Here is a 20109-nt window from a genome sequence, read left to right on the forward strand (position 1 = left end):
GGCTGGGAAGTTTGCCTTTCTTTTCCATTCCTATATATAATCTTTGCAGTTTAAACAACAGTGTAGTGCTTAAAAAACACAGCACAGTAGCTGTGGAACATGGTATTGCATCTGGACACCATCCATTTTCAAGAAATGCCATCTATATGACTGAATTTGGATCTAGTTTGGGGAGAAGCCAGGATTTCCAACACTATCAGTTTAGAATTTGGCTATTTTTCTCTTCCTTTGTTTATAAAATCCTGTAGATTTGTGGGAAGAAAAAGCTGTTCTGAGCGTGATGTGTTTATAATCAATGAGATGGTCTAGAGAGATTTGGACTTTCAGACATTTGGATTGAATTTCAGCTGTGTCTCAGCACAGTAATTGATTATCACAAAAATAATTCTACCTTCAGCTCAAGTCTATCAGACCAGACAATTCAAAATGTTTTCAAAAGCCAGGCTATTTTAACTACTTTGCAGAATGCCAGTCTACCAGATGGAGAAAGAAAACCCTAGCAAGAAAATAATGGGATTATTATGTTACATTAGACCGTGGTAGTTTCTTCATAGATAGAAACATCTGTTGTGTCTGTGTGTGTGCATTTGTTTAACAAAAAAAAGATGGCATGTCTGTGTGCACATGTGTACATGTCTGTGTATAGTCTAACAGCTGAAGGCTTTTCAGTTGAGAAAGCTATTTCAGAAAAACCACTTTTTTTTCACGGTCATACAGATTTCACTGCTGTTCTTATGGAAAAAAATATATGAAAGAGTGAAAGTAGTTCTGCTAACACATGAATTAATGAAGTCTAGTTTCTTATGAGTTCAGTCTGCTGGTTCCTTATGTCAGAGTCAAAGATGATCTGGCTAACATCTTCCCAGATACTGGAGAACAAAAAGGGATCTCTCTCAACCAAGAGGCAAAGAACAGCCAGTGGTACAACAACAGGGTCACACAGACAGGGAGACAGACAGATGGACTCCCTCCCTTGCTCCATCTCCTCTGCCATTTCCCGTTAGGGTTATACAGCTCTAGCTTCCAGAGGAAGCCATGCTAGAAAGTCTGTCAAAGCACAAATACCGAGACTTACCCCGCCCCTGTGGGAAGGGCGTCACTGCACAGAGAATGAACCGCCGGAGGGGTGCTATTATTTGCAGTTCCACAGAGAAAGAATAAGCATCACAAGCACCTTTTTCTCTTCTCCTCCCCCACCAGCAACTCCAGAGTGAGAAAATGCATGAGAAGTAGTTCATTTAGTGGTGAGAGACATCATTATGATCAAGGGGAAATAAAGCTTTAGAGCTGCAATCCAGTGAGAAACACTTTCCCTTCCTCTTACCAGTACAGCTGTGCTTGTGCTGGCAGCCAAGCCCTGCCAGGGCAGAGACCCTGGCACACACTTTCCCCTGCTCCTACCCTGGGGCAGTGCCCACAGCTGGATTTTGGCCTCCCAGGATATTGCAGGGACCGCTCCCCTCAGGCAGCCTCGGTGCAGCCTTCCTGTTTGTGAGGTTAAGAGAGTTCAGCTCCACGAGCTTGTGGGACGTTGTGCCTTTTGCCTTCTGGGTGCCAAGCAGCCTGAATCCATTTTCTATTTTAGAAGTACAAACGTAGGCTGCAAGTTCAGCTCCTATGGCTGACACATTGTGAGAAAGGCCTCTTCTACCACAGGTCAAGTAAAGCAATTTGTTCTGTACTGGCTTAGTTTTCAGAATGTTATTTTAAGCCACAGATGCATTGCCAAGATTCCAAGCTCTCCTGATACAGAGGCAAAAAGACCTGAACCTGTGTCAATCAGGCACATGTATCGAATCTCCTGCTTATCTGAAATATCACTCTTGTGTAGGACCTTAAATATTAGCCTCAGCCAAAATTTCAGATGGTAGTTTCTCCTTCATCAGGGTTCTTTCTATTTCTTTATCACAAAATGTGCTTAACTTCATACCCTTTTAAAGTCAGAATCAGCATATTTCATGGAGTTTAAGTAGCTGCATGTAAGATTTCTAGTTTTTGGAATAGCACAGGTATGTTAGTTCTCCCCAGACTGCTATGCAGTTTATTTCAATTGAGCTGGCATCTATTTTGGGCAGGATTGCAGATTAGTTGATAAGTCTTAATTCCAAACTGAATCTAGCAATGCCAGCTCAAAAATGTAGCTGCTGAGGATTGCTTCACAAAGACTCGAGAATTATATAATGTGTATGGTATTAATCAGCTCCTGACCATCCCAATCCTGGATGAAGCAGGTGATTAAAAAAAACCCAAACCACTGGCAACACAAGAAACCAGGCACAACTCTGGTCCAAATTGCATCTCCACAGAGAACACTGGGCCAAAAGTCAGATTCTGCTGGCAGCACCTAAACAGGACTTCAGAACTGATTCCAGTTTAAAGAGATTTTACAGAGACTAGATCACAAAATTAATGATCAGAGAGCAATGAACAGAATTACAGATTCTAAACGTGCTTTATTTTATTTGTGGCTGGTGGTGGGGATTTGTTGTTTGGCTTTTTAGGTTTTTGGTTTTTTCTTTTTTGTCTGTATTTGAGAGCTCAGAGGTGCCAACATGGGGGAAAGAAACAACACTGTGGAAACCCTGGAAATGGCACAGCCATTATGAGTGTGACTCAGGATAGATGCTGTCCTCAGGATCAGGCACAGATGCCAAGACCCCTAGAGAGTTAATAATATTGAAATGAGTTCCTTGAATTTCCATTTTTAGCTGCAAGATATAGCAATTTAGTATCAGTGGACACCACTAATATTATTTTGCCTCTTATTTCTGGAAGTCAGTGAAAGAGATGGGAAACAGAACATACATCCCAATCTAATTCCTGCAGTTCAAATAATCACAGGCAATTAGTTATATGTCTATAATCACAACAAAAAATTTACAGAAAGAATTTCAACAATGTTTCTTCTGACCGGTATTATTCAGATTATATAGCTATTAAAAGTAAGTTTTACATTAATCTTTTTATGTGTGCTCTCTGGGGAAGTTTAAGAAAAACCATGATGAACAATAACCGGGGTTTAATGAAAATAATAATGCAGATGTAAATTGACCTGATTTTAGTCATACTCTGTACATTTGAGAAGCATTAGAAACAATCAATAGGGTTCAGATATCTAATAGATAAATTCAAATTTCCAGCACTTTCCGGGACACACTAAGGAAAAACTGTTACGGAATACTAAATTAAATAAAAGAGGACTTTTTAATTCCTAAATAATGCAGTATAAAAGTCATAAGAAAAATTTTAAAATGAGAATAAATTCGTTTTAAGGACCGTTATTTCTAGTGTTTTGCCATTCACATCCAAATTCTGAAAATAAGAAATAGCAGATGCTTGGAAGCAGGATCTGAAAATAGAATAGCATTTTATTGCAGTAGGAGGTTGAAAAGGTATAGATTAGTGCTGAAATAAGAGAAACAACATATTGCACCTCTTAAATCTACGCTCACATCTGCTCTCTTCCTTTCACAAACCAATTGTTCACATGGAAAATTCTTAAATACATACTCCAGTGTCCCAGTCATTTCTCAAATAGACTTCCTAAGAATTTGGATCCATACAGACTCTGATTTTGCAACCATAGACCACAGCATCAGAAAGCTCTGCTGGTTTCAACTGGAATCACATGAGTTTAAACATCCCCTTTTGCAAAGAGTATCCAAAGATACGGGAGGATTCTTTTAAGCAAGAGCTCTAAAACTCAGTATCAAACAGCACATCCAAGTCTTAGTCTTATTAGGAAATGATGCTTGGATGTCTTTTACAACAGTTCTTTCTTCACCTTCTGCCTCTCTTGTCCTTGTCCTGTACTCAACCACGATTTTCCTCAGCTACTGCTGCATGCTGAAGTGTGCAGAAAGGCAAAATATGTTCCAGTGGAATTCAAGAAAAAAGCTGTTCCCCTGCATTAAGCCACCAGTATTAACCTTCTCTAATTCTTTTAACGTACTGTTCTTTGATTAAGGATTTTTTTTTTATTGTACCATAATATTAAATGCTCCCCATCTCTTCAGGAGAGTAGTGCCATTCTTCAGTGGCATGAATAAACTGAGAAGGATTTGCACTGGAGGCATCTTTTGGGGGTTTGCTGCAGTTGGCTGATGCTCTCGTCACAACCACTGTACAAATATAACCAATTGTATGTGGCAATTGGCAACAGATAAAAGAGTGGCACTGATGGAACCCTATGGATAATGTCTGAACGTGCTGGAATGAGACACACAGTCTGGTCTGTTTCCCAGAAAAATCCTTCCATTAGTGATATTGTGATAATTTCCATGATTAGGAGGATTTCATTTTGTTAAGGCAGTAAAAGCACACCCCTCGAGTTTTATTTATTGTCTGCTCTAATTTTGTTGTTTCAGCTTAACACATTTATGTTCCAAGTGTAATAGTGTTTTGAATTCATGCCCAGCTTACATCATAAAAATTCATTTGCTAAGATGGCTTTCTTTTAGTATCGAGTGTCTTCTAAAAGGACAAATATAACTGGCATTTTACTTCTCTAATCATGTTACTAAAATATAGATAAAAAAACCCTTAGAGATTCATGTGATCTGGTTGTGCAGATATGGTAGAGTTCTTACCACCTAGAACCTTCATTAAAAAATCCAGATAATGAAGGAGAATAATGACAATTCTCCATAAATCTAGTTTGATATCTGAAATCACCGCCAAAAAAAAATCTATCACTAAGAAGCAACAAGAAAAAACCATTATTTTCACAGTACCTCAGGTATTAATTTGAAAGAGAAAAACCTGTTTCATACAGAAATACTGGCACGTTATCCTAGCCATTCCTTCAGAGTCAAATTATTTTTGTCATTAAATGCACTTAATATATTCATAACACTTACAGAAAATGTATGTCCATGGATTACAGGACCCAACAATTTAAAGCCTCAGACACTTCCTCTAAAATAATCATATTCTGTGCATCATCTTTCCTTGAGGGTGGAACTGAAGTTGATAATGGCAGTGTCTCCTGGGCACTAAAGCAAACTGCTGAGCCCTCTGCCCCTGTATTCCTCCAGCCATACTGTGTAACCTGGCTGTAAAGGCCTTCTTCTGTTTGGGTTAGAATTCAATGGGAAGATGAACTGCCACAGCAGAACCAGCTTTTCTCCTTAAAGCTGCAGCCCGTGGCTGCCCCGTGTGGTCTCACCGGCCTTTGTGGATGCACAGACTCATGCCCCAGCCTCCACCCAGCCACGGACTAAACACCGATCTTCTCCCTCTCAACACAATCTGCCTGAGGCCCCTTCCTCTCCACACGAGCCAAAATCCAGCTGTTAACAAAAACTCCTCTTGACAGTCTGCAGTGACCTTCTCCTTTCCAGGCTCTGATCCATTACCAGATTTCCACAGCCTCTGACCCGTCAGTCACCCTTAACATTTTTCTCCTTATTCATACTTCTTTTCATGCTTCTGCTAGCCTGACTTCTCTCATCTCACCCTTTGCTTCTTACTCTGCCCATGACCTGGCTGTTCTTTTAACTCTTCCCATGCAGAACGTGTCTCATTCCCCATCCAGTTTTCACTGAGGTGCCTCATTAGGCTCAATCTCTGACTGATCACCTTTTCCCTCTTCACACCAATAGCACCTGTAATAAGTTTGTCCAAAGTTTTGCACAAGGATGGCAATTCTGACAATGCTAATTCAAGGAGTTCATTTTTGATGCTCTAAATGAATCATTAAAGTTAAAATTTGGACACCAAGCTGTTGGTTCAGAGCTGTTACTGCTTCAGAGCAGAGCAAACAACAAACTTAATACCAAAAAAATCAGATTTCCCTCCCACAGATGATGTTATCTGTAACTCCAAGGACGATCTTTTGAAATGTTAATAAACTGTATGAGATTAAGGTGTCTTGAAGACACCAGTGGCCTCATGAATTCCTGCAGTAAACAATGATCTAGTAAGGAAATGATACTGTGAATAAAGATGCTGAGTGAAGTCCAGCCTCAAAGGGATCAGAGATGAAGTATAAAGGTGCCCATTTGAAAGGGAAGCTGAAACATTTAGCTTATCTAGCTAAATGTATTATGGCTATCTTAGCATGATTTTTATAACAGCAGAACCATATTTAGCTAATGCTCCACAAATGGAACTAATTAATCTGTATTTAAAGTATTCTATTTACAATTGATAATTGTCCATTTCCTGCAGATCAGACTAATGAGGCAAGTACTTAATTTTGAAATTATTTTCTAAGCATTTACATAAACTAGCATGGCTACTTGAACTTTATACTCAGTTGGAAGATCTAGACTGCTCTGTATCAATAATAATTTAGAGAGGTGATATGGTAGGTGACGGGGGCAAGCAAGCCTTGACCACACATTGCTGGTAATAGAGGCAGGTAAAGGTAAGTTCTATTTTTACAGTTCCATGGCTACAATCTCTCAGAAGTCTGCCCAGACAAAAAGCTAAGTAAACTTCCAGAGAGAAATGGAGAACCAATTTTTCCTTCTACCCTACTATTTACATCGCTGCTCTTCATCTCGGGAATCTGGTGGGACTTTTTAAATGACAGCATACATGCCATTGCTTACTTACTACACCAAACTCTACCCTGGAGTCTTAATATTACAAATAGAACAAAAAATACTAGCTGAGAGTAATTACCTTAGAGCATTTCTGGAAAAAAGTGGATATAAAGAAGATAGAAAGTGCTCAGGACACTGGTTCTTTAATCACCAAAGTCCCGAGTTCATATCTGCACAGAACCTGCAGTTGAATCAGTTCTGCTGCACAGAGTGGCTCTAGGGAATGCCATGTTCTGCTCCCATACTTTTGGGGCAAAACCTTGTGATCAATGCATGTAGTTACATGAATGAGGTGACTGAGTTACAAGGAGCAGAAAGTATGGGTAAAACCACTTTCTGCCCATTTTTGATATTCCAGGCCAATATCTCCCTTCTCACTTTTGACCGAAGGGAGATGCTTTTTTTCCCAAAACTGCTTTCTTTCTGTCCATAAACACAGGGGAAGCAGGAAAGGCTCAGAGAAGGAATTTGAGCCATTCTAACTCCCTGTCAGCACACACCTGATGTTCAAAGCTGTCTTTAGCCCACAGCACCTGTTCACAGAGCTGTGTTTCTCGTCTGGTTGTTAAAGCCTGTGTAAACCTAAGAATCAGATTAACAATGTGCCAAAAGGTACACGAAGGCAAATTAATTAAATTTGACTAACTAAAGCTGGTTTGCACTGAAAATGTCTGCCTGGTATTGGTACACATATTTGTAAATTACCCACACGATTTTTCACCAATACAATCTTCCTTCCCACTGACTACTTCAGAGGACTCCAATTCTTTTTTAATTAGAATTCAGTAAAACCAAAGAGACCAATCTAAAGCTTGTCAATAGCATCCCTCCTTTCAGGCAGCACAGTTTTAGACAACACTGATACATCAGGTGTTGTCAGACAGAAACTTCGAATTAAGGTTTAAAGATCACAAACATTTATTTAGAGGCCCTCATTTAATCACAGAGCACTGTTTAAGCAGCTATGAAGCCCTTGATAAGTTCTAAACTGGGGTAAAACACCTTTAAAGAAAACACAGTTCAATAAAATTAAGTTTCAGCAAAGACTCTTGTAGCAGAAATCAAACACAAACACCCATTTGGTGGGACACAATTGTATGTATGTTTGGTTGGTTTTGGTTTTTTTTTTTAATAATTGAAAAGTCTAATTCATTGAAATCAGGACTGATCTTTCCCTAAAAATCAATGACTCCCATATTGCCTACTACAGAGGATCTGGAATTTCTTCTAAACTGCTTTCAGATACCAGTGCACATTCATCACTGAGTCTCTACTGGTAAAAAACATATCAAAATAAAGCCATTTTGAGGAAAAACCAGTTCCCACTCATCCAATCATACATTTTGCTACACTTGCAGCAATTTTTGCAAACCCTTATTGCTCATATCAAGAGCAAACACTTTGATTGATTTTGACTACGACTTGTACAGAGAAAAGTGCTGAAGAATCCTAACATTCTATTTTTGGAAAGTTTTATGTTTTATATTTTAAACATATCTGTAAAACTGTAATAAAAACCCTGCAAGATCACAGCTAACAGAAATTAAAGCTGGTATGCTTAGATCTTAAATGTAGGGAGTTTGTTCATTTTATAAGAATTCTATCATTTCATTGCATTATTTTCTAATTCTCCAGCAAACCTTTCCTACAATGCTCATCCTAAGAAAGAAGTTTAATCTACTTGAATGCCTGACAATCTGCCAGAACTCTTCTGCTAAAGCTTTCATTCAGAATTATACTGAAAAGAGAAGCTGAGTAAAAGAGAATAGAACTGCGAATGCTTTGAGGCATTTTCCCAGTATTTCTGTGTTTATCCACATCTTCTATGAGACACAAATCAGCGGTAAAAGTGCAGCTACCTGGTGCTATTGTCCAAATCAGCAGGCTCTAACTTTTCATACTACAGGCAAGAAATGTTTCTCACATCCTTTGCTATTTTGTTGCTTTAAAAAAAAAAAAAATTCAAGGAGTCATTAAAACTTGTCAGGCTGGCAAGGTATTACAAGAGGAGAGAGAAAACATGCTGTGCACAGCACAGTCTGCTTCTCACAGCCAGAAGTCAGGGTCAGTTGGAGGGAAAAGAACTGTAAGCTCCAAGGAAAGATTTAGGTGGAAGTAAGTTAGGCATTTTATCATTTTACCCTTTTCTCTACATGCTTTGAGCTTTGGGGGGATGGAGGGGACAGGGAGAACTGTTTGAAGATGCTGGTTCAGAGTCAATGTAATCAACTTCACAGTTCCTGAGACTTGAAGAACTTACAGGTACCAATTTCAGCTGGATTGATGGTATGAGCAGAAACTGATAAAAGACACGGCACTGGAACAAGCAGGTCACATCATTTCACCCTCAGTGAGATGCCAAATGTCAGCCCCATCACTGGAGGCCAGAAGAAATATATGACCACATAAAGTACCCAAAATCCACCTTTCCTGCTCTCCAGGAATTAGTTCAGTCCCACTGGCCGCAACCTCAGACGCCACAGGCAGAGCCGACCTGCAGAGCTCACGGGTTTGCAGCCACTGCTGATTTCAGCTGACACAGACCCCGCTGTCTTTTTGAGCCTCACGGGGCCCTTCTCTCCTCTCTTCCTACCCCTCCAGCAGCTTCTATTCTTCTCCCCAGGAGGTGGAGATTACTTGCACCTTCCAAATCCAGACTCTCCTCGACTGCAGCCTACCATTCACCCTTCCTAAGTAAAGGGAAAGAAAAGCCATCACTCTTTTCTCTCTCATCTTTCTGGCTTAGACCTTTCCTTAGGTCAAAGAGAGGTGGAAATTCTTTGTGTAAAGCAGCACTATCACCCTGATGAGTGAGAGTTGTTTGGGCAGCTTATTTCACAGCTTATTTAACCGTGGATAGATCTGAGTCATTCTCCTAACACAACGCAACAACACAGAGCCTGAAAAATGCCTGGAGCAACTGGAGCAATTACACAAACACTAATGAGGGAGTACAGCCCAGATCTTACCCAGCAGAGGTGTGGGGACCTGAGAAGCTCCCTGACCTGGAAAGCCATTCCAGGAGCCAGCCATTCCAGGAGCCAGCCTTTCCAGGAGCCAGCCTTTCCAGGAGCCAGCCTTTCCAGCTCCAGCTGGAGCATGTGCCAAACCACCTCACTCTATGTATGGTTTGAAAAGAGCAGCAGTAGACACATGGGAAAAATACGGGCTTTGTAATAACTCTGCTTTATAGACAGAAGAAATAATACTGCTAGTTTCTTCCTGCTGTCCACTAAGAGAGCTGAGTTCATAAACAAAAAGTTCATAATCTAAGTGTAATAGATTTTGCTTCCTCAGGCAACACAGGGCTATGAAAGTGTTTAAAATGGACTTTTCTCTGTGTAATCAATAAAGCTTTCACAAAGATTGGTTCTGTTCCAAAGACTTTTTTAGCTGCTTAGGCAGGACTCTCAAACACTAAATAAGCCTTTTATCAATTTCTATTTTGTAACTTTCTCCTACTTCTTTATAATCCCTCCTCAAAGTACACAGAATGTAATGGTGAAAGATTTATTTAAATCATAATCTAAAAAAAAAAAATTCCACTCATAATTTGTAACTCAAATTGTCACTATATGCAACTTCAGTTTTACTGACAGAGAAAGTATTTCTATTTTATAGTGTATTTCATTATATCTGCATTTGAAAACATATGTCCAGGCTCAGAACCTCCTAACTGCCATTGGGTGTTTATTGACATTACATGGAATTCCATCAAAAACTGGAGGTTTAAATGGCTAACATAACCAAAATCAGGATAACTGCACTCTTATCAAAATAGATCAATTTACAAAGACTTCTTTTTTCTTTTTTTTTTTGTCTTTATCATACAATTTTATCTGTAATCAGATGGTAGAATTTTGACTGGGCATGCCACACCTAAAATTATAAAACCTTAATCTGGTCTTTTGTGTACAGTAACTCTGTAATCAGTTCAGATGGAAATGTATTACCCCTTCTCCCACAGCAGTGTTTACCCTCCCATCACTGACCACAGGCTCTGGCACATGTAATCCAGTGGCTGGGCATTTGCAATGAATAATTAGAAATTTCTTTGCATGTATTTCAGAATAATTCAGCTGAATTTCCATGACTTCCCCAGGCTTCTCTTGTGGTTGCAGAGGTCAAAACTCCACTGTGCTGCATGTCTGTGTACAACAGAACCAAAACCAGCTGTCAAATCCCCCATCCTTGCCCTTTTTCCCAGTCCACATGCACTTTCTACCCTACTGAAATCAAGCTGAGCACACCACTAGGCAGAACTTTTGCTCTCAAGAATTCTCCTCCTCTGCCAAAATCATTATCCTGAGTTTCACCCAGAGAAATGGTCCAGTGGAGAATTTACTGGATGTCTTAGCATTCATTCCACAATGCTGAAAACTGCAAAAGTACTGCTCATTACTTTTGCAATGAAAAGTAAGGGAAGCTGGATAGTGCTAGGACTACTTAATGTGTTAATGTAACATTTGGCTTCCCCCATATTCCAGCCATTTTCCCTAATAGAATTACAGCAACAGGAACCCTGAGCGTCCATTTTTATGCAGTATTCAGTCTCATTTCAGGAACTGAAAACTTGTCTGAATGTGAAGGAGAAGTAAGTGCCTTGAGGCTCAATCGTGCAGGTGCTCAGTGCCCACAACTCTCACAGAAATCATCCACATTCTGAGATTTTGACCTGCTCTCATTCTTCTCTTGACTTCTCTTGCAGAAGGAGATTGCACAGATGAGGCGTAAGGAATGAGACCAGATTGTCTGCAGATGGAAGCCACGATGGGATAAATTAGGGAGGGAATTTGAAGTCTAGGAGTTGTTCTCCACTGCTCCCATATGTGGCCACATTTAGCCCATACAAAAATATTCCTGGTGTGGAAATTACTGTGCCCACAGCAGAGCTACTGCAGAATTGCCACACAGTGGGAACTGGGACTGCTCAGCATGTTTTACAGCTGGACTCATGCACTAATTCTGTTTTATTCTAGGTAACATGTTTCTTTAACATGCTTGATCTCCAAGTAAATATTAGGCTTTTTTTCATTAGCAGCAGTCAATAACTGGTTATCTCATATTTCTGATCTGATATTTTTAACATCTGAGCACTGTCTCATTACCTTCCCCTGCCAAGCACACACTCTTGATCTACCACTTTGAACTCTGAGGAGCTCAGAAAAGATTGATTTTTTTTTTTCTCTCATCTGTGGAGAAGCTACTAAAATTGTATATAATCTGAGCTGAGAGGTAACAGGGACTTGAAGAGCTCTAGCATTCTTTTTCCCCTCTGGGAAGATGTGGTCAATGTGGTCACAGGAGAGAAAACAGGAAATGGACTATGGCATCTGTAGAACTCATATATTAAAAAGGCAGAATTTTTGGCAGTGAAAAAGTGATCTAGAGCAGTAGTTCCAATTTATTTCAGCTGCTGATCTCCACATCCATTTCAGCCCTCAGGAGGTGGTATCTGTAGCTGTGACATCTTGGTAGCACATTTTTGCACTCTACCATAAAGTGCCTACTGTCCCTTCTGTTTCAGATGTCACCACTGCTGTGTTCATCTCCCCTGAATTAACAGCAACAGCACTGAGCTTTACTGTAGTGTGTCAGGGTGATTCAAATGCAGCAGTCGTGGCTGGCTGTATTCGCCATGACAATCAAGGTACTTCAGATTCATTAAACGACGAGGAAAAAAATATCTTTGGATTGCTGGGCTGCCACAAAAAAGTCCTGTGATTCTGTGATATTCTCTGCATATTCCCTGCCACATTCCCTGCCACAGAGTCATTTTGTCTTAGCCTTCCATTGCCTAATGCATTTTATATGTACTCTTTAAAAAATACATATTTTTTTTACTGTCCAAAAAATTGCAATGCTAGTGAATATTGAACCCAGAGCAAATACTTATGAGAAATGTGGGCCAAGGAACACTCCTACAAAGACAGACACAGTTATTAGAAGTTAAATCATAAACTGCTTGAGATTCACCTGTAAGATGCTTACACTGAAAAAGGAAAAATGCTACACTTGATTATATTAACAATAACAGTATGTGTCAAACCAGCACAATAATCCTTCTGCTCTGCTCAGCAATGTTCAGGCTTCAGCAGCAGGACTGACTTGATTCAGTTTGAGACATGACATTTTAAAAAGACAAATTGAAAACCAAGCAGATGAGAACAACAAAGATGACAAAATGGCTTAGAAAAAATGATTCAGAAGGGTTTATGCTTTGCATTCTTTCCACATGTATAAAGAAACTGGAGCTTGAGATATATCCCTCAAAGAAAGATGGAGTAAGAAAAAATGGTAGTTTCATTGAATGCTAAAATTGCTGTGTTTATCACTTTCTGTTTAATAATTTGGGTGAAGACAAGAAAAATGAATGGGCAGAAAAGTGAGGTTATCTTCCCATTTGTTATGGCACAACATCATATAAAGATGTCATAGCTGTGGAATGTGAACAGGTGCACACTGAAGGTGCTCTGAATGCAGCAGTATTTTCATGTGTGTGTCCTGTGGGGGTAAGTGAGCACCTAGTCATTATTTAATTACCTACCCTCACTCTATAGCTGAACAGAGGGCTGAATAAAAGGCCTTGTACCTCCTGAAAGGGCACCATTTCTTTTCTAGTCATACCAAGTTCTTCTATAATGTTCAACATTATGATTAGAATGGTACAGGAAATTAATTTCCTTAAAAAAAAAAAAAAAAGAAGGAAGACAGAATACTCTTTTGTTCTCCTCCTTCCTTTCCCTAGAAACATTTTGCAGAAGAAAAATAAAATTAAAAAAAACAAAGGTATCCAATGCTATCAAAATTAGACCCTGAATGGTTCATCCTGTAGTCAGGAACTGGTGACAGCATGAACAGCCAAGGTCAGTCATGGTCTCCACGGTCCCAATCCCTGCAGGAAAACCAACTGCAGTGGGGAAGGATGGTAACAGCAACAGTTTACTCAGAAGCTCTACTTCTGGAGAAGGTTTAGTGCCCAGGGCATTTTCAGAGACTTCAGCTACCAAAATCCATATGTTTCTAGTAAATGCCCGTAAAATGGGATTTTTCAGAGACGAGTGACTTGATAGGCAAATTTCACAGAGATGGAAAGAACTCATCCCAGGAAGAGATTGCTCCTCTGATCTCAAGCCTCTGCTCCACCATACAGAGGATATGAGATCATTTGGATTAAATGCTTATGTGATTTTATTAGCATGGGTAATAAGAATTTTTCCTTAATTCAGTTTCAGAAAATGGCTATTTTAGCTGAAATAGCAGGAAAAATTTATCTAAAAGGAGACAGTGGTAGGGGAAGGAGGGAAGGTCACATGCATTTTGAAGATACAAAGGTACCTGAAAATAAGGGCTCACAGTAAAATGTGATGGGGGATCGTGACAATAAGGAGCACTAACAAGCCCACCTTTCCTATCTATGGAATACCAATTACCAGATGTCAATATAACCACTCTCAATCTTTTCAAACTTAAAGGCTGAAAGGAAATAGCCTGAACTGAGTGGAAATCTGACTGCAGGTGAGAAAGCATTGACTGAAACATTGCAATATTCACTCCTGGTTTATTGGGAGGGCTGCTTGGGGTTTTCTTAGGAATATACTTATGCAAAACTAATTCATGCATTCTGAAATAAATTTTTTGATACTAGACTGTTGTTTAAATTCCAATTTTCATATTATTTATAGGTGAACTTCCATGGAAAAGATGTTTTTGGGAAGACAATTCTGCCCTAATTCTGTAGTCACACACTGTCCCCCTCCTCACCCAGGTCCCCCCACACTGACACTTGTGTGCTGTTCCCTGGTTCATCTTTGGCTACCAAAGGGGACAAGAACATTATGGGCTGCAAATGCTCAGAGTAACAACAGCAACAGATGCTTATTGCTTCGGAGGTGTCTACTCCCCCAGCACTAAATTAGGTGTTTTAACATAAACAGATAATAAACCAGGAATACCAGGCCATAGATCTGTCACACCTAAAACAATGTAACCACCTGGTAATTCCTGCATGTGTATTCAGGGCTGGCACTGTAAACAACCCGATGGTGAATGTTTGGGTTCACGATATCCAAAAGCAGGCAAGTAGCTCTAATGCATCACAGAGTTTAATGAATAAATGTCTGACTGCAGGGCCTGAAAAGGAGTCTCAGAAGATGAAAAGCTTAATTTTTGAGTCACTACTCATAAAAGGTTAAATATATATAGTGAGATAAGCTAAACCAAGAAATTGACAATTACTTGGCAAAATATAAAACCTTCAGTTGCTGCAAACTTCAGACTTGGACAATTTCTGCAATTATTTCACTGCTCTTTTTTGAGGACTGCTGCAAACTTTGCCACGTTTAATGATTCGAAACCCACTTCTAATTTTCAGAGTCGATTTATACATAGCTAGTTGAAACATATTTGTTTGTTCTTCTGCCTCTAGTATTCACACTTCTGAGGCATTTTTAATATGTCTATATAATACTGTCTGTCTCCCCTGTGTCTAAGCCTGTGCAGCACTTTTCTACTACTAATCTTCACTCCCTTCTAGGCCCTCTGCAGCTCTCCAGCCCCATCCTTCCTTTGTGGGGGACTCAGACTGTATATGGCTTCCCAAGTGAGATCCCATCAATCTTTTCCAATAGTATGAATATTTTTCTGTGGAATTACCTTGCTGGACGGGCTCTACAACAACATCTGCCTTTTCTTCACTGTCTTGGTGTGCACCTTCTGGTATTTACAGCTGGTCCTTCTCCATCTCTACCATTTCCTCCAGATCTTGTATTCAGTTCTTGATGTAAATTCTTGTTACCTGTCACCAAGAAAATATTGCCTCGTTTTATAAATCCCAGTATTTTACTTTTGAAGATAATTTAGTTCTCTCTGAATGATTTGCTAATTTTCTATTTGATAATGTCCCAGATTTTATTTTCTTTTCATTCCATGTAGGTTAAAATATACTTGTGTCTCAATTTTGAGACAAACATAAGAGAGGACACTATGCCATGAGTAGTCTCCTCTAAAGAGTTTCAACGACTCCCTTCCACCAACAGAAAATGAACTAATAGAGGAAAGTGGAAAAAACAAACCAAAAATCCCAACAGTTCATTAACAACAGAATGCCCACAAGGCAAGGAAGAAAAGTAAACTGCTGAACACCGAGCTGTCAGAACTCACCTCTTGCCCCACACACACAGAGGAACAAAGACCCAAAAATGCCCGGGGAGTTTTAATAATCTTTCTAAAATCCAACTTTGTTTTACTTTTGTCAAATCTGGTTTTAGCCCTGTATTTCTTGATCTCCAAAATATGACTGTTTTCTTCATCAATCCATTCATTCTAGTCTTTGGGGGTCCTTGTTCAATCCTATGCTTTTCTGGAAATGATCTCATTATTTTTAGAGTTCTTTGAACACTTTCCCTCCCCTTTCCCACACTTTTTATATACATTTGTGATAGATTTTCCTCTTTTGACTCAAAGAAATTCCAGTCTTTCCCCATTTATATCCATGCAATTGACTTCACACTAAGAGCTCCTGTGAACCAAAATGTGTCCTGTTAAAAGTGACAAATTCAGTCACAGATATGTCTTTGCCTGTCATTCTTCTCACTTATAATAAACTAACTGATACTTAATCTGGATTCTATGTACTTTTCTCACTCCTGTTTTCCTTCCCTGTACTATGCAAAACTTTCAAGACATGTTGTGGATTCCACCATGTTGCTTTTTTCAGTAGTATAATACTATATCTTTTCATTAATTTATCAAGTGCCTCCATTTTGCTCCTTGAATTAAAAAGCAGCCTCTTGTTCCTGGTGACACTGCTGCAACTATTTATCCAACTACCATTCTCACCATTAACAGGTCATTCTGTAACCAGGTTTCTCCCATTTAGGAATATTTAATTAATAACAGCTTTTCCCACTTACCAGCCTTTATCTCCAAACATGGCACATACCCCTGAGCCACCGTGCAAGGACAGGTCATTTCTCAAACCTGACATCCAGTCACACAAACAGGGACATGGGGCCATGCAGGAGCACAGAGCTTGAGGCTCAACAATACATTGATTAGGCCAAAGTCACAGTTCAAAGTGGAATTTACAAATAAACCAACAAACTTCAGGCTGTTTTATCTAGAAAAATCCTGGTTTAGTTTACAGCTGAAAAATAATTTTTATCTGTGAAAGAAAAAAAGATTTGTTTTTCACTAGAATTTAGAAAGCCAGTGAGAAGAGCAGAGAAAAACAGATCAACAACAAAGCAAAATTATACTACAATAGGAGAATTTTAATGGCCTTTCCTGTGAACACATTGATCTCTTTGCACAATTTTTCTGTTGTCAGAGAAACAACACTGTTAGCTTCCTTTACCACTAAATTCAGCTTAGACTGATTCCTTTCTTAGCAATGTTGATAATAGAGTCTGGTCTGATTACTCAGTAAAACCTAACTTTTCCCCCTTAAAGAAAACAAATGTATTGTTTTAAAAATTGGTACAAGACAATCCAGATAAAATATTGACTATTTTTACACAAATGTTTAACACAAGCAAAGGAAATTTCTGCTGGTGCTAGATACTGTATTTTCATATATACAGTGGGTGAAGAGAATCAAATTAAATTAGAACAGCAGCAGCTGGAAAATATCCAAAGATTTGCTTTCCTTCTTGATGTACCCATGGTTTGAACTGTGTGTACTGGTATTTTTCTCTGTTACTATTTATTTCTCTCCTCATCATTACTTGGCTTCTTATTCATTCCTGTGTTCTGTCTCTTACCAGCTGCCTGCTACCATGGTCATCTTTGCAGTATCCATCTCTGCTATTTCCATCTTGAGATATTGCAACAAAATATGCAGCAAAATATACAAAAGTGAGCAAAGAAGCAAACAGGAACGAGAGACATGCTAGAACCTCAGACTGCTGAAAGAACAGGCATGATTTGATGGAAAACTGTTTTCTTTGACTCATAGAAAGCTAGAAAAATTTGGTCACTTCTCTTTCTGTTGTCCTTTGGCAGAGATACGGCTTTATTTAACAACACAACCTCCCCATTTCTGGACTTGGCATATCACCAGCTCCCCTCTACACTCCAGTCCGACTCAAGTTCTGTTCTTTGCTCATTTCCCATCTCCTGCTCCCCTCAACGTCAGTAAAAGTCTCTGTACACAGACACATATCCATGTCCTACATACATAGGAGAAACTGTTCCGTACTTCCGATGCACTTCTTGAGATAAAGAAACTGGAATTGCACACATTGTTCTAGATGTGGACATGTCTTTTAATAATCTCTATTCCTTTCTAATAACCTTTAGTGATTGATTTGAATTTTTACCCTTAATCGATGAAGGCGATCAAAGGAAACGAAAATCAAATTGCAGCAAAGGCATTTGTAATGGAACATTTAAGAGAAGTGGAAAGCAGTCATTTCAAAATTGAATTCCTTAATCAAAATTCAGGACTCCAGAGCTGTCAGCAGCCACAAATGTTTTTGAAATGGATGACAAGATGGTATACTATCAACAGATACTCTCCTATATTGCAAAAACAAGCGTAATTTATTTCAGAGTGGCACAGCCAGCAGACTGAGGAAAGTTATTATATACTCAAGGCAAAATAAGCCAAGTGTGCTTCACTTGCTTGTTTTCAATTTGGCAGATTTTAAATTCTTTTGACAACAGAAGAGAAGCTGAGAATAGAACTCAATTTGTGAAGCTGATCGTAGCATTATTTACAAGCAAAGAAATAACGTTGGCTGATTATCTATACAGTATCCCATAAATTTTTCAGCCTAATTGGGATACTGAAAGAGGGCAGAGCTTCTTTGTTTTAGCTCTAAAATCTTCACTATCCCACAGATAATGACTGATGCTGTTTCCATGGAGAATAGTCCAGAACCTTCCTCACTGCTAACTCTGATTTCCTGTATAATGTTAAGATTTTAAGGCAGCAGTGCAATTTTAGGGATTTAAACTGAATATTGCTTCATAGATTAAGTAAGAAAATAGTGTGACTTTCTGTTATTCAAATGAATGTGAATAGCTAATATATTCATATATATCCAGGTAAATTTTCTGGCAGATTAAAATAATTTGACTGCAAAACCCTTTAAAATTAACCTACACTTACTTCTGCACTAATGAAAGAACTTCCTCTCCAGGGAAAGAGATTTTCATTAAATTCTTATCTCATATAAATGAAGAAACACATTTTCCAATATAGAATTAGAGCTTCAGTGCCAAGAAATCTCGCTCAGTTTGACTATAAGGAATATTTTCTAAAGATGTATCCTTGATTCTTTCTACAACTATCAGATTTTTCACTGACTCAAGTGGTATCTTTTTTGCCTCTCTGAAAATTGACGATGTTGTGTGTGTCAGAAGATTCTAAATGCTTATTTTCTTATGACAACTTACCTCTGAGATAAGAAACATCCGCAACTGAGGAGCTTTGCCTGCTGCTTATCTCATTGTGTACGAAACCCAGTTAAAAACTGTAACTTCATTCCAAGCAGTGGAAACTTTTCATCTCTTTTAACAGGGCCAAGGTTCCACCCACACACCTTCCCTTCCCAGACATTCTGTAGAGTCCTCCAAATAAACCTAATTACATTCTACACATGGAATATGCCAGGACAGAACAGTTAAGAATTAGAAGAGCCACTTTCATACTTAAGAAGCACAACGAATTGGTACAAAACCTTGCTGATGTCATGTCCCTGATGGAAAAGAACAATTAATGCTCTGTCCTAAAATTGCTTGCGGGACTTATTCATCACCTCAGAAGTCAATTGGATTTAGGCGGATGCACTTAGCTACAAATATTTTCCCTAATACTGTTCCCATTATGGAACTTCAATGTAGAAAAGAGAGGGAATTTATGGGTAAGCTTTAGAAAAGAAAGATTTAAAATTTGACGCACAAGCTGTGGGCATATACAGAAGAAAAATAATACTGATACTCATGCTTTAAAAAACCCCAAACAACACTAGATACTACAAAAAAATGCACTAAACTTTCTCGGAACAGAGGTGGGACAGTCTAAGGCAGCACAAACACTGTGTGCTGGGGCAGGAAGGGGAATCATAGGTGGAACTGGTTTTGTTGGAGCTTGGCAGCTTAGACAGAAATGGGAAAACGGCCCATTTTTTCTGGAGTTCACTGACTGCAAACTCTGTGCTTGATAACATTGCCTATTTTTCTTGCTTTATGCACATTGATTTCCAATCCACACAGCTTGGGATGTTCTCATTTGTCTTCCAAGGGAAAAATCTATCAGAAACTTTGTTGTCCTCTCCTTTGAGGAAAAGGAAGAAGGAAGAAAGATCAACTGCTGCCTTTTTTTAAAAGTTCTTTCCCCCTGCAAGTTGTGCAAGAGTGAATTAGAGAAACTCACGTTCATTTATGGAAAGGAAGATGTGACATGCTTGAAGTTGGCTGGTGGTGGTTGATTCTGGTTTTGGTTTGTTTTTTTATTTTTAATTGAGAGAAATGTGGAGTTCATTGCAGAGTTCACTGATTGCAGTGGAAAATGTGACAATGGAAGAATGACCGAAAAATTTTAAAAAAAAGA

At 39.0% G+C, this 20109-nt stretch overlaps 1 long non-coding RNA gene across 1 annotated transcript; it reads right to left on the reverse strand.

Moving 5' to 3' along the window:
• Nucleotides 1–10130: 10130 nt before the first annotated feature.
• On the reverse strand, nucleotides 10131–16272 carry LOC138109325 (uncharacterized). Its single transcript, XR_011150404.1, has 3 exons — nucleotides 15714–16272; nucleotides 15207–15348; nucleotides 10131–11303 (listed from the first exon to the last, which is right to left on the reverse strand). It is a non-coding gene; the product is annotated as an uncharacterized lncRNA (long non-coding RNA).
• Nucleotides 16273–20109: the final 3837 nt, after the last annotated feature.

This window comes from Aphelocoma coerulescens, chromosome 4, assembly GCF_041296385.1.
Source record: "Aphelocoma coerulescens isolate FSJ_1873_10779 chromosome 4, UR_Acoe_1.0, whole genome shotgun sequence".
Lineage (NCBI taxonomy): Eukaryota > Metazoa > Chordata > Aves > Passeriformes > Corvidae > Aphelocoma > Aphelocoma coerulescens.